Here is a 17,501-nt window from a genome sequence, read left to right as displayed (position 1 = left end):
GCAAAGGATTAAGAAAAGTGGGTAGAAGGCAGAAAACTCAAATACAATAATATGTTAAGTTTGGCAGTAAGAAGGGGAAAGAGAACAATAGCTGGAATGTGAGTCAAATTACCAAAAATGGTGTCAAGTGAATACTGTGCATGAGGTTACCTTTTCCAGGGTATATGGACTTTAATAGAAAGCTAATGAAGACACAAAAGCCTTAGAGCTAAAGGAATGAATCTCTCTTAGTGGAATTTCAGGCATTTCCCCCAAGTTCATGGGAGAAGGATTTTCTCATTGGGTCACTTTCCTAAAACCTTTAAGTCGCAGAGCTCTGTAAAACAACCCTGCACACAACAACTTATCAGCTAAGCTCTGACATGAGAACAGAAACGAATGTGTACACTCTGCCTACATCTGATCCATCACACTGATGAAAATGCTAGACTGTAAAGGTGATTCAGATGATGATTTTTGCCCGGCCCTGTCGCGTGGCACTGCTCTCCAGGCTTCTGCGGAACAGTTCCCAGAACAACAGACTCACCAGCATGCCGCACCTGATTAAGTTCTTCAGCGATGACTCTCCTTAAAGCGTCCTCGTGGGAGTTCAAGGGAAAGCGCAAAGCCCAGCGTGAATTAGGACAAGAAATCATGTCAGTGACCAAATGATTCAGCAGGTAAAATATGTGTTATGTCATTACACTTCAAGCAAAAATGCATGCCATGAAGGCTTGCCGTGTTAGTTCACAAAACCAACTCGGTGATTAAGAAACAACAACAGCAAACTCTAAGAACACCAAAAGAGACAAAAACAACACATTCAGTAATTTTATATATTAACTCCGTTTACTCGGAAACTTTAATCTTGTATTTAACATTTCATGGTTTCATTTGGCAAATATTTCTTGAGTGACTATGCCGCAGGCAGCAGGCTGGTGCTGGAAACACAGCAGTGAGAGTGAAGGATTCTCTGCCCTCAGGGGACATGGAATCTAGTGAGAAGGCCTGTTAAACACATGAAGCTTCGTGAGGACTTTGGGGGCAGAGATCTGACCAGAAGCAGGTCTGGGGGTAGGGGGACAGCAATGTGACCGGAAGCAGGCCTCGGGGACTGGTCTCTAAGTCGACTTTGGATGATAAGCACATTCTTTTCACACTTCCCTGCTCCCCTCCTGACACCAACACACAAAATGCTTTTGGCAAATCCATCTGCCACGTTATAGCCATCTTTACGAATTTGAGAGTCACCTCCCGGGGAACAGAAACAAGGAGAATACACTGCCACCTATATGATCTCTTCTCTGTTCTTACGAACCTCTTTCCAGAGAGCAAAATCAAGGAAACTGATTTCAGAGCTTCGCTAACTTACATCACAGTCAGAACTCATCAACAACAGGCCTCGTGGCACAGGCTGGATGGGTTTTCAGATCCAAGCTGCCAATTGTGGACAGGTTTGGGCTTTTCAACATCACCTCTAAAAGACCTCAAAGGTACACCGACATAATTGGCCTTTGATGATACACTGTATCATATATCCATATTCTCATATGCCCCTCATTTGGGGCATTTGCATACGATCTGCATTCTAACGTATCCACAAATCTGTTTTTATATGCTGGAAGACTGTAACATGATAGAACCCGTAAGGAGCCACTCTGCTTTGTTGTGTCAATTCTCATATTCCTCAGACAATGATCATTTTTAGCCACATCCGCCACCTACTCCTTAACCACAATTGAAGGGCGAGACAGTTCTGAAGAGCACAGAGTCTTTGAATCTTTCTGACATCCTCAGCAGTCTGGTGGAAAGAAATTTGGATCCTGAGTCTCAGCTTGGCTCTTCACAACAAAGTTCTGAACCCTGACTCAAGTTTGCAAAACATCACCAACTTTCTCACAGCTCTTGTTTGTATGATTTCAGAAGAACATGGTAAAAGCACTTTGGACATACTCAAAAGGAAGCATCGTGAAAAATCACCCTTTAAAAAAACCTGTTGTCCATACCAATACAGACCAAACGGCTAACACGGGGTTTACTACGTAACAATTTAGTAATTTCTATGAGTTGGATTGGTGCTTTCCATCCTTCATGGATACCAAAAATCCATCTAGGAAAAACAATTCCCACAGATGGCAAAACAGGTTAATCAGCTTTAGAAATTCCAAGTATATTGATTGTTTTTATTAATGAAAGAAATTCCTGAACTGCAAATCTTTTTAAGTTTTATAAATTTCAAAACACACATTAAAACACTCTTGGTTCAGAAGGACCATAGAGGAAGGGAGAGAAATCTAAAGGGGGAGAAATCAGAGAGGGAAGGAGATGAACCATAAGAGACTATGGATCCCGGGAACCAATCTGAAGGTCTCAGAAGGGTGAGGAGTGGGGAGTGGGGAGTGGGGAGTGGGGAGTGCGGGGGGGGGGGGGGATTGAGGAGTTTATGCTGTGATGAGCACTGGGTGTTATACTTAACTATTGAGTCACTGAACACTACATCAAAAACTATGTACTATACAGTGGCTAACTGAACAACTGAACATAAATTTTTAAAAAATTTAAAAAAAAAAGAATCTACAAGCCAATTCCTTGCATGGAATTAGATGGAATCTACAAGCCAACTCCTCGGATGGAATTGGTTCCTAAACCCCAAGGATTACTGGCTACCACCAGAAGCTGAGGAGAGTCAAGGAAGGATTCTACCAGAGAGCATGACCTTGTTGACATCCAGATTTTAGACTTTTGGTTTCCAGAACTGTAACAGAATAAACTTCTGTTGTTTTAAGCTTAAAAAAAAAAAACAAAAATAAAAATAAAAATAATTAAAAATAAAACACTGTTGGTTCAGAAAAATACCAGTGGAACCGCTGATTAAAAATCAATATTTTCACCTGAAATGAATATAACACTGTAGGTTAATTATACTGGAATTAAATTTGTTTTAAAAAATCAATGTTTGAATCAAACCACTTGAATAAAACCATTGATTAAATCTGCAGTTAGACTATAAAGTTGCAAAAAATGATTTCTGATAAGATTTCTAAGACAAGTTACCAGCGATTCATTGCCAGGAGTTGCAAACATGATCATGGTTCAGTTCACGACTGTATTGTCTGGGCTATGTAGTATTTCCAAAATTGAAAAGTTTTATATAAAAATTCAAATTTCTTACTTCAAAAAATTGGGAATCTGGCCACACTGGGCGATGGCATGGTAAAACTGTTAATACCTCCTCCAAACATGTTCAGTCACAATCTCAATAGAGGCTTAAAATTAGCTATGTGGGAAAAATGTACACAAATGAGAATTGTCAAATGCTACAAATCACAGCTCTTTTCTTCTCGAAGAAAGCACAAGCATATGCCACATTTGGGACCGCAGTCTCACACGGCATCAATGTTGGAGTGAATGGTGACAATGCCCTCCTTAGCCCATCTCCACCACCATTGCCCACTGTTTCTCTGGCTCAGTTCACTCATCTTAATGACCCGTCTGACATATTTTAGTATTTAACTTTGCAACTCCTGGTTTACAGTCATACTCTTTTCAAAATAATACTTAGATGGGGAAAAAAAAAAAAACCTCTCAGATGATAACAAAGGAAAAAATTTTTTAAAAAACCTAAACCACTATGCTTGTTTAAGAGTTAAAAACAAAGACCAGGCTTAAATGGAATACTGTTGGACAAACTGAAATACCATCTTTAGATTCCTTCTTCTCTCTTTTCTAATCATGGTGTTATTTAGGCAAACAAGAACACTGTGATGATTTTTAAGTCATAAATGGAATAGCTGGCAAAAATAGATAGTTTTGAAATGATAAGAGTATTGTTTAGTTTTATACTCCCAGAAACAAAAAATGAAAAACTGAGAATTTTTATTTTTTATTTCTGAGGGAAAATATCATCACTGCTTCATAAAACTATGAAGCCTTTCAGTTTGTCTGCAGACAAATGGCTATTTGACAGAAATTTTGAAAACCTGGGAAGAAAAAATCTGACACAAGACAAACCTCTGATTAAATGACTCTCGATAAGAATGTCTGAACATGAAATCAGATATGATAGTGGTCAGGAAAACTCCCTTTCATGTCACATCATGTGGATTCACACGCAGATGACTGTTGCCTAGCCTCCCCTAATACATAGGTCTGTGCTGCCAAACACAATAATGCTTTCATTTATCCCTCCTTTCCCTTGGGGCATAAGCATCACAGTCTCACCCACCAGAAGAAAAGCATTTTTCCAGAAACCACTACCACAGCCCCAAGAACAAAGACAGAGGACAAAATTTGGGAAGGAACACAGACCAATGGAAGTTCCTAAAACAGTTCCCACTGTTGGGTTTTGTATTTCTGGATACTGTCCTAGCAATAATCACCATCAGCATAAGGAAGGGGCAATGCGGGCATTTATCAAGAGACTCACCTCAATGCACCACTTTTAAAATTCGATCTCCTCTCCACTACTTCCCACTAAACTTGTTTTCAGTTTCAGACCTACTGTAGCATAATCACCAGCCTTTTCTTTTATGCTTTTGAGATGCCCCGAAATAGCAACTATTTGGAATTCTATCCTAGCCCCCAAATTATAATAAGCTCAATTTTACTTTAACAACAAATCAAGGATAGTAAAGCAATAGGAAGAAAGGAAAGAAATAGAAAGGAAGGAAAGGTTGGAGGGGCAGAGGGCAAGAGCAAAGAAAGGTCATAAGCGTGTTTTGAGGTAACATGAGAGAAAGGGACCAAGATTAAAAGAAGAAGAAGAAGAAGAAGATGGAAAGCAACAGATTGCTCAATATAAATTTTGAGCTGGGGTAGAATCCAAATACTATTACTGATTGCAGTGAAAAACATTTTGCTTCTGATTTTCTACTTCAGATCCCATACATGGGACATTCTCCAGTATACATGGGAAAGAAAGCTCAGGAAATGATCTTTAAAAAAAGTTTGTTGATAGTGCCAAAAACAAAAACAAAGCAAAACAGTAGCAAAACGAGCACGAATTTTACCTATATTCAGTAGTTTTTACTAACTGTACTAATAAATGCAGAGCTTTGTTTTAGTATATTCTCACTGATTTAATGCTAAAGGCCCGGGCCTCAGTTACCACAAGATTAACAGAGTTCTTTTCTTTTTATTTTTAATTCCAGTATAGTTAACATGCAGTGTTGTATTATTTTCAGGTGTCCTGAGTTCTTTCAGTAAAAGAACTCACGGTGAGCTCTAGTATTTCTACTCAAAATTCTGAGGTTTATACTGCAGCTAACTGGTAAGGAAGTTATTTCCTGGACTTAGAACAAGTGAACTCAGCCCTCTGCCTAGCTTAAGCTCCCTCCAGCCTCCACGGGTCTCACCTGCATAATGACAATAAGCAATATGTCATCAGTGTTTTTAGTTTAACTTTGGTTGAGGCATTGTAGCATGCACATTCCCTAACATTAAAAAAAAAAAAAAAAAAGGCAGTAGCAAAAAATGACTTTTACTTTTTAATGTTTATATTCTAATCAACTGCAAGACTTAATCAAAAGTAAGGGCTCGGGCGCCTGGGTGGCTCAGTGGGTTAAGCCGCTGCCTTCGGCTCAGGTCATGATCTCAGGGTCCTGGGATCGAGTCCCACATCGGGCTCTCTGCTCAGCAGGGGCCTGCTTCCTTCCCTTCCCCTCTCTCTGCCTGCCTCTCTGCCTACTGTGATCTCTCTCTGTCAAATAAATAAATAAAATCTTTAAAAAAAAAAAAAGTAAAGGCTCTGGGTAAAATATCAGTCTCTGCTGCAACTAGTGTGCTTCTATGTGAGGATATGCAAAGCTAAGGAAGGCCGTGATAAGGTGAGAGTGTGCAGAAGAGGGGTCGAGGATAATGGTAATATAATAATAAAAGTTAACATTTATTTAGTGTCGCCTATGTAACAGGCTCTGTGGTAAGTACTTGATGTACATTAATGCATTTTAATCTTCGCAGCCACCACAGGAGACAAACACTTGTTAGCCCATTTCCTAGATGAGAACACTGAGGCTGAGAACCATTTTTACGACTTAGTAGCTCATTGAGGAGTCAAATCTCAGCACTCTGACTGGAGAGTCCATGCTCTGAACCACTACTGCATAGTCTAAATAGGAAGGTTACCAGCTGGAGAGAGATTAATTCAACAATGAGTTGAAAATTAAGCTCTTTAAAAAAAAAAAGAAAAAAACCGAAATTTTACCTTATAAGGAAAAAAAATACATTTTGCTTTCAGATTAAAACGTTCTACCTAACAAACACAGTATAAATTTTAATACATATTTGGCAACAGGTAACAAGTGCAATTACAAACATTAGAAATGCATATTAAAAAAACCAGAAAGATGGGAGCACAAGATTTCAACCACCAGAGAGAGTGGATCTCTAGTGCAGTTCCTGAACCCACAGCGCCATCCAGTGATAAGGTAGGTGAAGCATGTGTCCATCGTCTTCTGCAAGTTACCATAATCTTTTGATAACTAACCCAGACTTTTCACACAAAAGAGGCAACCTACATGAGTAATGCCTATCTTTTAATTTACTACAACTTTTGCCAAATGACCCTTACATTTAAATTCCCCCCACTCATTTCCGAATTAAACATAATACGACTTTGACAAGAACAACCCAAACTATTAAACTGAGGGGTAAGAAAGGTTGCTGGTAATGTAGCAGAGTACTTCATTTTCCTCAAGAAATCATTCAACCTATCGATTAATAGCATCTTTCACTGAGTGACATTACAATACCGTCACCATAGGGAGTACATCAGTGCTTTTTAATAAAACTTTTCAGGGGCACCTGGGTGGCTCAGTGGGTTAAGCCTCTGCCTTTGGCTCAGGTCATGATCTCAGGATCCTGGGATCGAGCCCTGCATCAGCAGGGAGCCTACTTCCCCTGTCTCTCTCTGCCTGCCTCTCTGCCTGCCTCTCTGCCTGCTTGTGATCTCTGTATGTCAAATAAATAAATAAAATCTTTAAAAAGAAAAAAAAAACTTTTCAATTCATGGATAGTAGAGTTCAAAAAAGTAGTCAGTGACGAAAGCTGAATTATCCACTTCAAATAGCAACGCAAATTGTGGGGAGGCCTCCCTCAGCAGGACCTGCCCTGTGGACCTCCACAATGACACAGATGTAGCACCAGGTGGTGGAAGAGAGTCAGAGGAGTAGGGAGAGGAGCTGAGCAAGCGCCGAACAAGGCAAAATGCATCGACAGACCGACACAGATAATAATTAAAAAAAAAAAAAAAAATTCTCACACTGGGAATGTTTACCATATGACTTAACTGAATTCTAAGGTTTCGTTGTCATCAAAAACTGTAATATTACATAGCAGGTTATATCTTAAGACAAAATAATTATATATGTCCCTGGAAGACATTCAAGAAAAATTCATTAGTGAGTTCTTTTCATAAAACCTTTTTTTTCCTGAAATATTCACCACTTTTCAAAGTAGTTATTGCTAAAGAGTGGAATTTCAAAAAAAACTTTCACTTACTAAGTTACACATTTGTATATTTTTAACATTCTTTTTTTATGAACATGTATTTCTTTTGTTGAAAGTGCAGCAAAAGTCCTGTGCTCACTCTACTACGGTCATCAGGAAGAAACACTGACTAAGACATCTGCCTCTCTCCTCTACATATCCCTTGTACATTTCAATCATATGCAATTGAGATTTTCACATACACTTCTAAAACACAGCTTTTTGCTTAAAATAACAAGGAACGACTTACAAATCCAATTATTTGGTCAAGTATATTTCCCAGTTACCAGCTAAGCCAGCTTTTTTAATTCTTTCATTTTTAAAATGCCATGATTGATAACACGCCTATGGGTGTAAATGTGATTAAAAAGACAAGTATGTGAACTCTGGTCGCCAGTGTGTGAGAAGTGGAATCTGACTTGAGGTTCATGTCTGTGGTCCCTGGAATGTCCCTCTCTCCAGCTGGTTTCCTTTAAGTCAAGGGTTCAGGATGAAGAAGAGTTCCCACACTCCTAGAGACTACAAGTCACAGTGTCAGTCAGCTGCTGATTTTCAGCTGATCCACACTATCCTTGCCTAAAGTTGTGGTCAATTTACCTTATAGTCAGAAAACTGAGGTTCTTTCTAAGCCCCTCTATGTTCTTTTAGTTCCCCGTCTAGCTAAAGGTCCCATGGAAGCTTGTAGAATGAAGAGCTGAAGTACAGTGATGCCAACAACTAAACCCACAGGCCAGCCAAAAATGTTACATCAGGTATGACTTGAGTTTTGATTAAACAATTATGTGGCGGTGGGGCATCTGGGTGGCTCAGTCCATTCAGCATCCAGCTCTGGGTTTCCGCTAAGATCAGGACCCCAAGGTTATGAGATTGAGCCCAGTCACAGGGCCCTGCACTCAGCACAGAGTCTGATTGAGATGCTCTCCCTTTCCCTCTCCCTCCCCCTCTGCCTCTCTCCCTGTTCCTGCGTGCATTTGCTCCCTCTCTCTCTTAAATAAATAAAATCTTTTTTAAAAAATTTATCTGGGGAGGGGCGCCTGAGTGGCTCAGTGGGTTAAAGCCTCTGCCTTCAGCTCGGGTCATGATCCCGGGGTCCTGGGATCTGCTCAGCAGGGAGCCTGCTTCCCTTTCTCTCTCTCTGCCTACCTCTCTGCCTACTTGTGATCTCTGTCAAATAAATAAATAAAATCTTAAAAAAAATTTTATCTGGGGAAATTTTAATGCCACTTAATTTTAAGAGTATCAACACGGTACATGGCAGAGATACACCTTGCAGGTTTATGCTAACACACCCTCCTTTTAAAATTGTGACCCACGGGTCTAGTGCATCAGAGTCACCTGGGATGCTGCATCAAAATGCAGGCCCCTTGGCCACCTGGGTGCCTCAGTCTGTTAAGTGTGTGTCTTCCACTCTGATCATGATCCCAGGGTCTTGGGATTGAGTCCCGCACCTGGGTCCTTGCTCAGTGGGGAGCCTGCTTCTCCCTCTGCCTGCCATGCCCCCTGCTTGTGTGCCCCTTCTCTGTTTCTCTCTCTCCCTCTGACAAATAAATGAATAAAATCCTAAAAACAAAATTTAAAAAAAAGGGCAGGCTCCTGAGTCCTGCCCCAGCATGAGGCCTGGGAGGAGTCTGTTTGGGTTTTTCATTTGTTTGTTTGTTTGTTTTAATCTCCCCAGAACCAGGACACAGCCATTAGAATGGCCAAAATCCAGAACGCGGAAATGCCAAATGCTGGGAAGGATGTGGAGTAACAAGAACTCTCATTTATTGCTAATGGGAATGCAAAATGGTGAACAGCCATGACTAAAGACAGCTTAGGGGCACTTGGGTGGCTCAGTCGTTAAGCAGCTGCCTTGAGCTCAGGTCACAATCCCAGGGTCCTGGGATTGAGCCCCTCGTCAGGCTCCTTGCTCAGCAAGCAGCCTGCTTTTTCCTCTCCCACTCCTTCTGCTTGTGTTCCCTCTCTAGCTCTCTCTCTCAATCTCTCTCTCTCTCTCAAATAAATAAATAAAATCTTTTCTAAAATGTTTTAATAATAAATTAATTAATTAAAATTAAAATTAAAAAGACAGCTTAGTGGTTTTCTACAAAACTAAATATTCTCTCACCACACAATGCAACAATAGCACTCTGCATTATTTTATCCAAAAAAGTTAAAAACTCACATCACTCAAAACCTCTATGAGGATGTTTATAACAGGTTTATTCATAATTCCCAAACCTTATAATTGCCAAAACTTCAATTATTCATAGTTATCAAAGCTGTAGTACATCCAGACAATGGAATATCATCCAGCATAAAAAAGAAATGAGCTGTCAAGCCACAAAAAGACATGGAGGAACCTCAAATGCATATCACTAAGTGAAAGAAGCCAATCCAAAAAGGTTACATACTGTATGATTCCAATTTTATGACATACGGAAAAGGCAAAATGAGAGATAGTAAAATGATCAGCAGTAGGCAAACACAGGGGATTTTTAGGGTAGTGAAAATACTCTGTATATTATAATGATGGATATCTCATTATACTTCTACCTACATCCACAGAATGTTACAACATCAAGAATGGGCCCTAAGTTAAACTTTGGGTGATTATGATGTGTCAGTGTAGGTTCATCCTTGGTAAAAAATGTATCCTTCTGGACAGAGATGTTGATAACAGTGTAGGAGCAGGGAATATATGAGAAATAGCTCTACCTTCCTTGCAATTTTGTTGTAAACCTGAAACTACTCTTTAAAAAAAAAAAAAGTTCCTTCATGATTTCCATACATCCTAAATTGGGGAATCCACAGATTGTGGAGTACAAGTTGTCAAACTCTGATGTACATTAGAATCATCTAGAGTACTTTTAAAAATCCCAATGCCCGGTCATATCCCTTACCAATTACTGGTATCTCTGGGGGTGAGACACAGGCAGCACTTTCTGAAATATCCAAGTGATCCCAAGTTGCAGCCCAGTTTGAGCACTGGTTATAAAGGTACAAGTCAGGGACCAAAGTCAGTACTTCTTGGTACCTAGGCATGCTCAACTTAAAGTTTTTAACAATAACAACAAGAAAAAATGTTTAATACCCACTTAGTCATGGTGGCAGCAAATAAAACCTAACACACTGCCATTAAGAAAAATTAAGTATGGTTTAAACATGGAAAAATACTTATTACCAATATGACAACATACAAAGAAGGGGGGGCCAAGTTTTTCAACGATTTGAGTCAAACAAAAAGGAAACTTATTAAGTCCAACCTTCATGCACAGAAACCTTATGCTCTGAATATTGTAAATCAGTTTCATTACATAATATGATGGAGGAAGTGACGAACATTTTTTTCATACTGTTACAAATCAATCTGCAACAGTTTGGGGATATTTGTAAGATGCTGAAGCAGAATGTGTATCAAAACAAACTAAATATTCAATTCTGCATGAATGTCAGAGAAATAAAACAATTTCTCAGGTCAAATCTTTTTTCTGTAGTTGAAAACACTTGACAGATGCACTTGGTTTTCCTTCAGTGGCTTACAAGACACTACATTATTAAATTTGAGACAATATATCTGAATACAGTGGAAAACTACAGTCACAGAATTTAGAGAGTACAGTTCTACCCAAAGAAGTACAAATTTCAGACTCACACTGGGCCTACAAATTAAATAGAACACAAAAGTGTCGTGTTTTCATTTTACTATCATGGCCTGGCTTGAGTTCAATAAAATCAAAAACATGAAGAATTATAGAACTATTTGGTGGAAAGGAAGTCATCATTTCAGAAAAGACTCAATGGTTTACATGATTTCAAATCATGCTTTAAGTTTCTGCAGCTTCCTTTAGAGGAAACCTCAGAATGCATTTGTATTATCTTCTATCCTGTAAGTGTGGTTCAGTTTCACAAAGAATTGATTGAAATGAAAACAAACTATCCCACCAAGAGGACACAGTGTTCCTGGAATTTTAGAGATAAATATATGGATTCCAGAGCTACCCTGAAATTTCTGGCAATTGTCTCTCAGGCATGTTCTTTAAGTCCTCTACCCTTGTGAAGATTCATCTAAAATGTAAAATTGCTGAAACTAAAAATGAGTGCCATAATTGGCGATGCAAAGCTTGAGTCAGAATTGATATGGACCTTAACTTGCACAGACCATGAATTCTTTAATACCAACAAAAATTTATATTAAAAAAACAAACTTTCTGCCACTTTCTGCCACAGTTACTCGTGCCTGCTTAAATAGTGAATTAATTTCCCATTGCTGCTGTTACAGAGGACCCCAAATGTAAAGGCTCAGAACAACCCAAACTTGTTATCTTACAGTCCTGGAGGTCGGATGTCTAAAATCACTGTCACTGGGCAGATGAGGCTTGTTCTTTCTGGAGGCTCTCTGATGAGAATCTGTTTCCTTTCCCCTCAAAAGATTCCAGAGGCCATCTACATTCCTCCTGTGTGTGGTCTCTCCTCACACAACACTACATTCCTGCTATCACGGTGTATCTCAAACTACTGACTCTGATCTTCCTGCCTCCCTCTTATAAGGACCTTTGTAAGTACAAAGGATAATCTCCCCATCTCAAAATCCTAGCTTCATCACATCCACAACATTCCTTTTACCATGTAAGGTAAAATATTCATAGGTTCTAGAATAAGGACATTGACATCTCTCAAGGCCATTAACCAGTCTGCCACAGACAGTAACAGTGAAGGAGCAGATGGTTAAACAGTTTTCCTTTTCAACACAAGTGGGCAAAGATTTCTTTTACTGGAATTTCTAATACTAGAATTTAAACACATCTAACCCATTCTCCTGCATTCTAAGACTATTTCGCCCATTGCAAAAGCCACTAGCCACATGTGACCGCAGAGCCCTTGATGAGGATATTCCAAATTAAGATGTGCTATAAGTATAAAGCACTTATCAAATGTGAAAGACTTGGTACAGAAAAAAAATGTAAAACACCTCCTTCTTAATTTTATATCAATTTCACATTTGAAATAAAAATACCTTGGGTATATCTTGTTAAATGGAATATATAATTAAAATTATAATTAATTTTGAAATTAATGATAATATAATTAAATTAATTTCATTGGTTTCTTTTCACTTTTTTTATTGTGGCTATTAGAACAATTTAAATTACATATGTAGGGAAGTAGTACTTCCTTGATGGTTCATTTTATGTGTCAATTTGAATGGATTAAGGGATGCCCAGATAATCTAGTAAAACATTATTTCTGGTGTTTCCAGAGAAAATTAGCACTTAAACAAAGAGCAAATGGAGATCTCCTCACCAATTCAAGTGGGCATCAACTGACCCAGTCCATCATCCAACCTGCTTGAGCTGGAACGTCCACCTACTCTTGCCCCTAGACATCAGCACTACTGGTTCTTAGGCATTCAAACATGGACTGAATTAAATTATTGGCATTCCTATATCATATATATATACATATACATATATGTATAGAAGCAGACCTACAGTGTGTTTGTGTGTGTGTGTGTGTGTGTATACACACACACACATATATATGTATATATATGTATACACACACACACTGTAGGTCTGCTTCTCTAGAGAACCCTGGTCAGTACAACTTCCAAAATGAAAACACTGGAAAAATTCTCAAGATCAACTTTTTCAGAACCTGGAAGCTAAGCAAATCCTTGGAACAAATGAAAAATGAGTATTAAAAAATCATGGAAACAAATGATAATGAAAATACAATGGTTCAAAATCTGTGGGACACAACAAAGGCAGTCCTGAGAGGAAAATATATAGCAGTACAAGCCTTTCTCAAGAAACAAGAAAGGTCTCAGGTACACAACCTAACCCTACACCTAAAGGAGCTGGAGAAAGAACAAGAAAGAAACCCTAAGCCCAGCAGGAGAAGAGAAATCATAAAGATCAGAGCAGAAATCAATGACATAGAAACCAAAAAAACAATAGAACAAATCAATGAAACTAGGAGTTGGTTCTTTGAAAGAATTAATAAAATTGATATACCCCTGGACCGACTTATCAAAAAGAAAAGAGAAAGGACCCAAATAAATAAAATCATGAATGAAAGAGGAGAGATCACAACTAACACCAAAGAAATACAAACTATTATAAGAACATACTATGAGCAACTCTACGCCAATAAATTTGACAATCTGGAAGAAATGGATGCATTCCTAGAAACATATAAACTACCACAACTGAACCAGGAAGAAATAGAAAGCCTGAACAGACCCATAACCAGTAAGGAGATTGAAACAGTCATTAAAAATCTCCAAACAAACAAAAGCCCAGGGCCAGACGGCTTCCCGGGGGAATTCTACCAAACATTTAAAGAAGAACTAATTCCTATTCTCCTAAAACTGTTACAAAAAATAGAAATGGAAGGAAAACTTCCAAACTCATTTTGTGAGGCCAGCATCACCTTGATCCCAAAACCAGACAAGGATCCCACCAAAAAAGAGAGCTATAGATCAAAAACAATGACTGAATATATGTAAGAACAGTAAGCTTTATGATGTCTTAATTTGCCATAATTCCATCCATCTCGACTAGCTCTGAGGCAACTTTGAAAACCAACAGCTAGCTGAGGTAGCTGAGAATACCAGCAGCCTAGAAGCCACTGAAGTAAGCAGAATGAGTTTGAAGCTTGTGAAAAAGAAAATTGTCACTATTTAACTTGTCTGGCAATGCCCTGGAAAAGTCCCATTTTCCGAGTTGCTTTAATTTGACCTGCCTCAGAGCTTACTCAGTACACAAAGCCCTATCCTGAGGATATTTGTGAAAAACAATCAGCAATAATTGTTTAACATTACAGCTAGCTGAGGTGGCAATACCAATTAGAACAAACAAGAGACTACCCAAAAATTTAAAAAGAAACACGGGGGAAAAGACATGTCCATAGGGAATGTTGAGAAGCTCCTGCATATTCCCTGGGAATCTGGAAGGCCACATGCATGTGCAAGGCCATGTACATGACCAAGAAAGAGTTGAAAAGGCCTAATGTTTTACTTACAGCCAAACTTCAGGTTCTCCACAAACATTAAGTGAAGGCAAAAGTAGACTTATGAACTCTGCCCCAACACACATGGTGCAAAAGCTAACAGATATATTGGTTCAAGGCAGTTAAGAAATTCTCTGCTGACCTTCAACAGTCTAACCCTACTACTCCTCAGACACCTGAAGATATATGCTCAGGTCAACTCCCTGGTGTGGACTGAAGGTCTGAGGGCAAACAGACCAGACTCTCCATGCCTGTGAGGGCTAAGGACTCTTCTCCTTTCCTCTCCCACTCTATCCCCCTGAGGCCTCCATTCCCAACATGTGATGGTGCACTTGGCAGTGGAAGCTTGTCCAGGGTAAATTCACACACATTTTGAACTCATATGGGACCCTTTCCTGATCCTGGCTGACTCTCAGCTGCCTTACTTCTTGTAGGTCCCCCTTTATACCTTTGTTCCTGCGGATCCAGCCATCATCTCAATCTACAGGCAAAATACATCCCTACATGTCTGGAGTGAATCCAACAATTCCATATACAAATGATGATTCAACAAGGATTCCAGCATATACCATCAGAGGATCCCCTCCCCCTAAATCCCACTGACCTGGCCACCAAGAAATGTCACTCAAATCGCCTACCAGTATATTAATATAATATCATGCTCTGGTCTATAACTGCACAGAATCCCCAATGATCAACAAGTTTAGGTAGGGATAGCCTGCCCCACCCCCATCCAGCATGAGGCAGCTACTGAAGATGAGACCTCCACCCAAATGCCAAAAATCTATCTTTGTCAGGGGAATGTAGAGGCCACTTGTAGGAAACAGGTTTGAGGAATGGAAACCTGAGTAAGGTAAAAGGGCCCACCGTGACCACCAGGCTGGAAGCAAATAGGCTCATTAGGTGACCCACCTTAAAATAACCATAAGTCCGAGCTGACCAGTGTGTTACTTAAAATCAGGTATAAATACCAAAAAAGGAAAATTCCATATGTTTCCATACCTCCTTACTTCCCCTATGAACTATCACCCCAATCATGGCCACCTGGCAAATAGTCCCTGCTTTGCTGTCCTCCCTGCTGCTCCCTTGCAATGTATTCAATAAACTTCCATCTCTTTAAAAAAAAAAAAAAAAAAGACAAGAAAGAAATTTTCTGCCTAATCAGCAGCTGACCGCTAAGCTAAGTGAACACAGACTCCAGTGGCTACACAAGACAAAGGATAAAGACTTTATAGAATTCATTTGGTAAAGTCATTAAAAAAACAACAAACCCTCAGAAACAGAAGAAATTCAAACTCCACAGTTTCTACATTCTATTCTTTAAAATATCCAGTTTTCAACAACAAAATTATGAGACATGTAAAGAAATGGGAAAGTATGGCCATGTGCAAGTTAAAGAAAAAAAAAAAAGTCAACAGAAACTGTCTCTGAGGAAGTTCCAGTGTTATACTTTCTAGACAAAGACTTTAAATCAGCTACTATAATTATATACAAAGACTTGAAAGAACCCTGTCTGAAAAAGAAGAGTAAGAATGACTATAACATCGGAGTCCAGAGGAGAGGAAAGAATACAGTGGAAAAATAAATACTTGAAAAAGCAATGGCCAAAAACTTCCCAAATTTGATGGAAAACATTAATCTACACATCCAAGAAGCTCAACAAAAGCCAATCAAGATCCAAAGAAATACAAATCTAAATACATCAGAAACAAACTGTCAAAAGATGGAAACAAAGAATCTTGAAAGTAGCAAGATTTCTTACCTCATTTCTCACCAAAAATCACAGATGCCACAGGATAAGAACATACTCATTGTGCTATGGGAAGGGAGAATGGCAACCAAGAATTCTATTTCTGGCAAATAAGCGATCTTTCAAAAATAAAGGAGTAATTAAAAACTCCTAAATAAACAAAAAAAAAAAAAAAAAGGAAAAGAATTTGTTGCTAGCGAACCTACCCCACAAGAAATACAAAGTGAGTCCTGCAGACAGAAATGAAAAAAAAAACAAAAAACAAAAAACCACCCCTAGACAGTAACACAAATCCACACAAAGAAATAAAGAGCACAAGTAGAGATAGCTAAAACAAGTAGGCATAAAAGATAATATAAACATATTTTGTCTATAAATCTTTCCTCTCCTACCTGATTTAAAAGAGAACTGAATAGAGCCTATATTGGTAAATCTGTGTTGATGAGCATACAATGTATAAAGATGTAATATGTATGAACAATAATGCAAAGAAGAAAAAAGGAAACAAAGTTATATTAGAGCAAAGTTTTTACAGAATATTCAAATGAAGTTGGTATTAATCCAAAATAGATTGTTCTAGATTAAGATGTTAATTGTAATTCCTAGGGCAGCACTAATAACAAAAAAAAAAAAAATATATATATATATATATATATATATATATGGAATTACAATAGTATACTAGAAAATATGTATTTAGCAAAAAAAGGTATTAATGAAGGAACAAAGAAACAAAAACGACATAAGATATATTAAAAAACAACAACAAATGTCAAATTAAAAAAAAGAGACTGGCAGAAGGCATAAAAAAAGTCGATTCAACTATATTCTGTCTAGAAGAGACATACTTTAGATTCAAAACCACAAAGAGGTCAAACTAAAAAGATGAAAGAAGATATACCATGAGTCATAGGCTAAATAGTGATTCCTCAAAAATTCATGCATTGAAGTCCTAAGCTTCATACCTCAGAATGTGATCACATTTGGTGTAGTGCCTGGATGGCTCAATCAAGGAGTCTGTCTGAGATTCTCTGCCCCTCCTCCCCCAACTTCCACTCTCTTGCACTTTCTCTCTAAACAAATAAATAAATAAATCTTTAAAAAAAGAAAAATAAGAATGTGACCATATTTGGGACAGGGTCTTTTAAGAGGCAGTTGAGTTAAAATGAGATCACTAGGATGTGCCCTAATCCAATATAACCGATTTCTTTATATAAAGAGAAAAACTGAACACAGATGTGCAAAAAAAAGATGATGTGAAAACACAGATAAACATGACCAAGAAGAAAGGCCT

The 17,501-nt window shown here is 38.4% G+C and overlaps 1 protein-coding gene across 15 annotated transcripts in view; it reads right to left on the bottom strand.

The window, feature by feature from the left end:
- The window catches only part of SUGCT (succinyl-CoA:glutarate-CoA transferase), an 811,293-nt gene that overhangs the window by 626,583 nt on the left and 167,209 nt on the right, over positions 1–17,501 (bottom strand). The gene's annotated exons all lie outside the window — the stretch shown is intronic.

The sequence above is a fragment of the Mustela lutreola genome, chromosome 4 (assembly GCF_030435805.1).
Source record: "Mustela lutreola isolate mMusLut2 chromosome 4, mMusLut2.pri, whole genome shotgun sequence".
NCBI classification, from domain to species: domain Eukaryota; kingdom Metazoa; phylum Chordata; class Mammalia; order Carnivora; family Mustelidae; genus Mustela; species Mustela lutreola.
The sequence above is the reverse complement of the archived record's forward strand: the minus strand, read 5'-3'. Positions and strand labels throughout refer to the sequence as shown.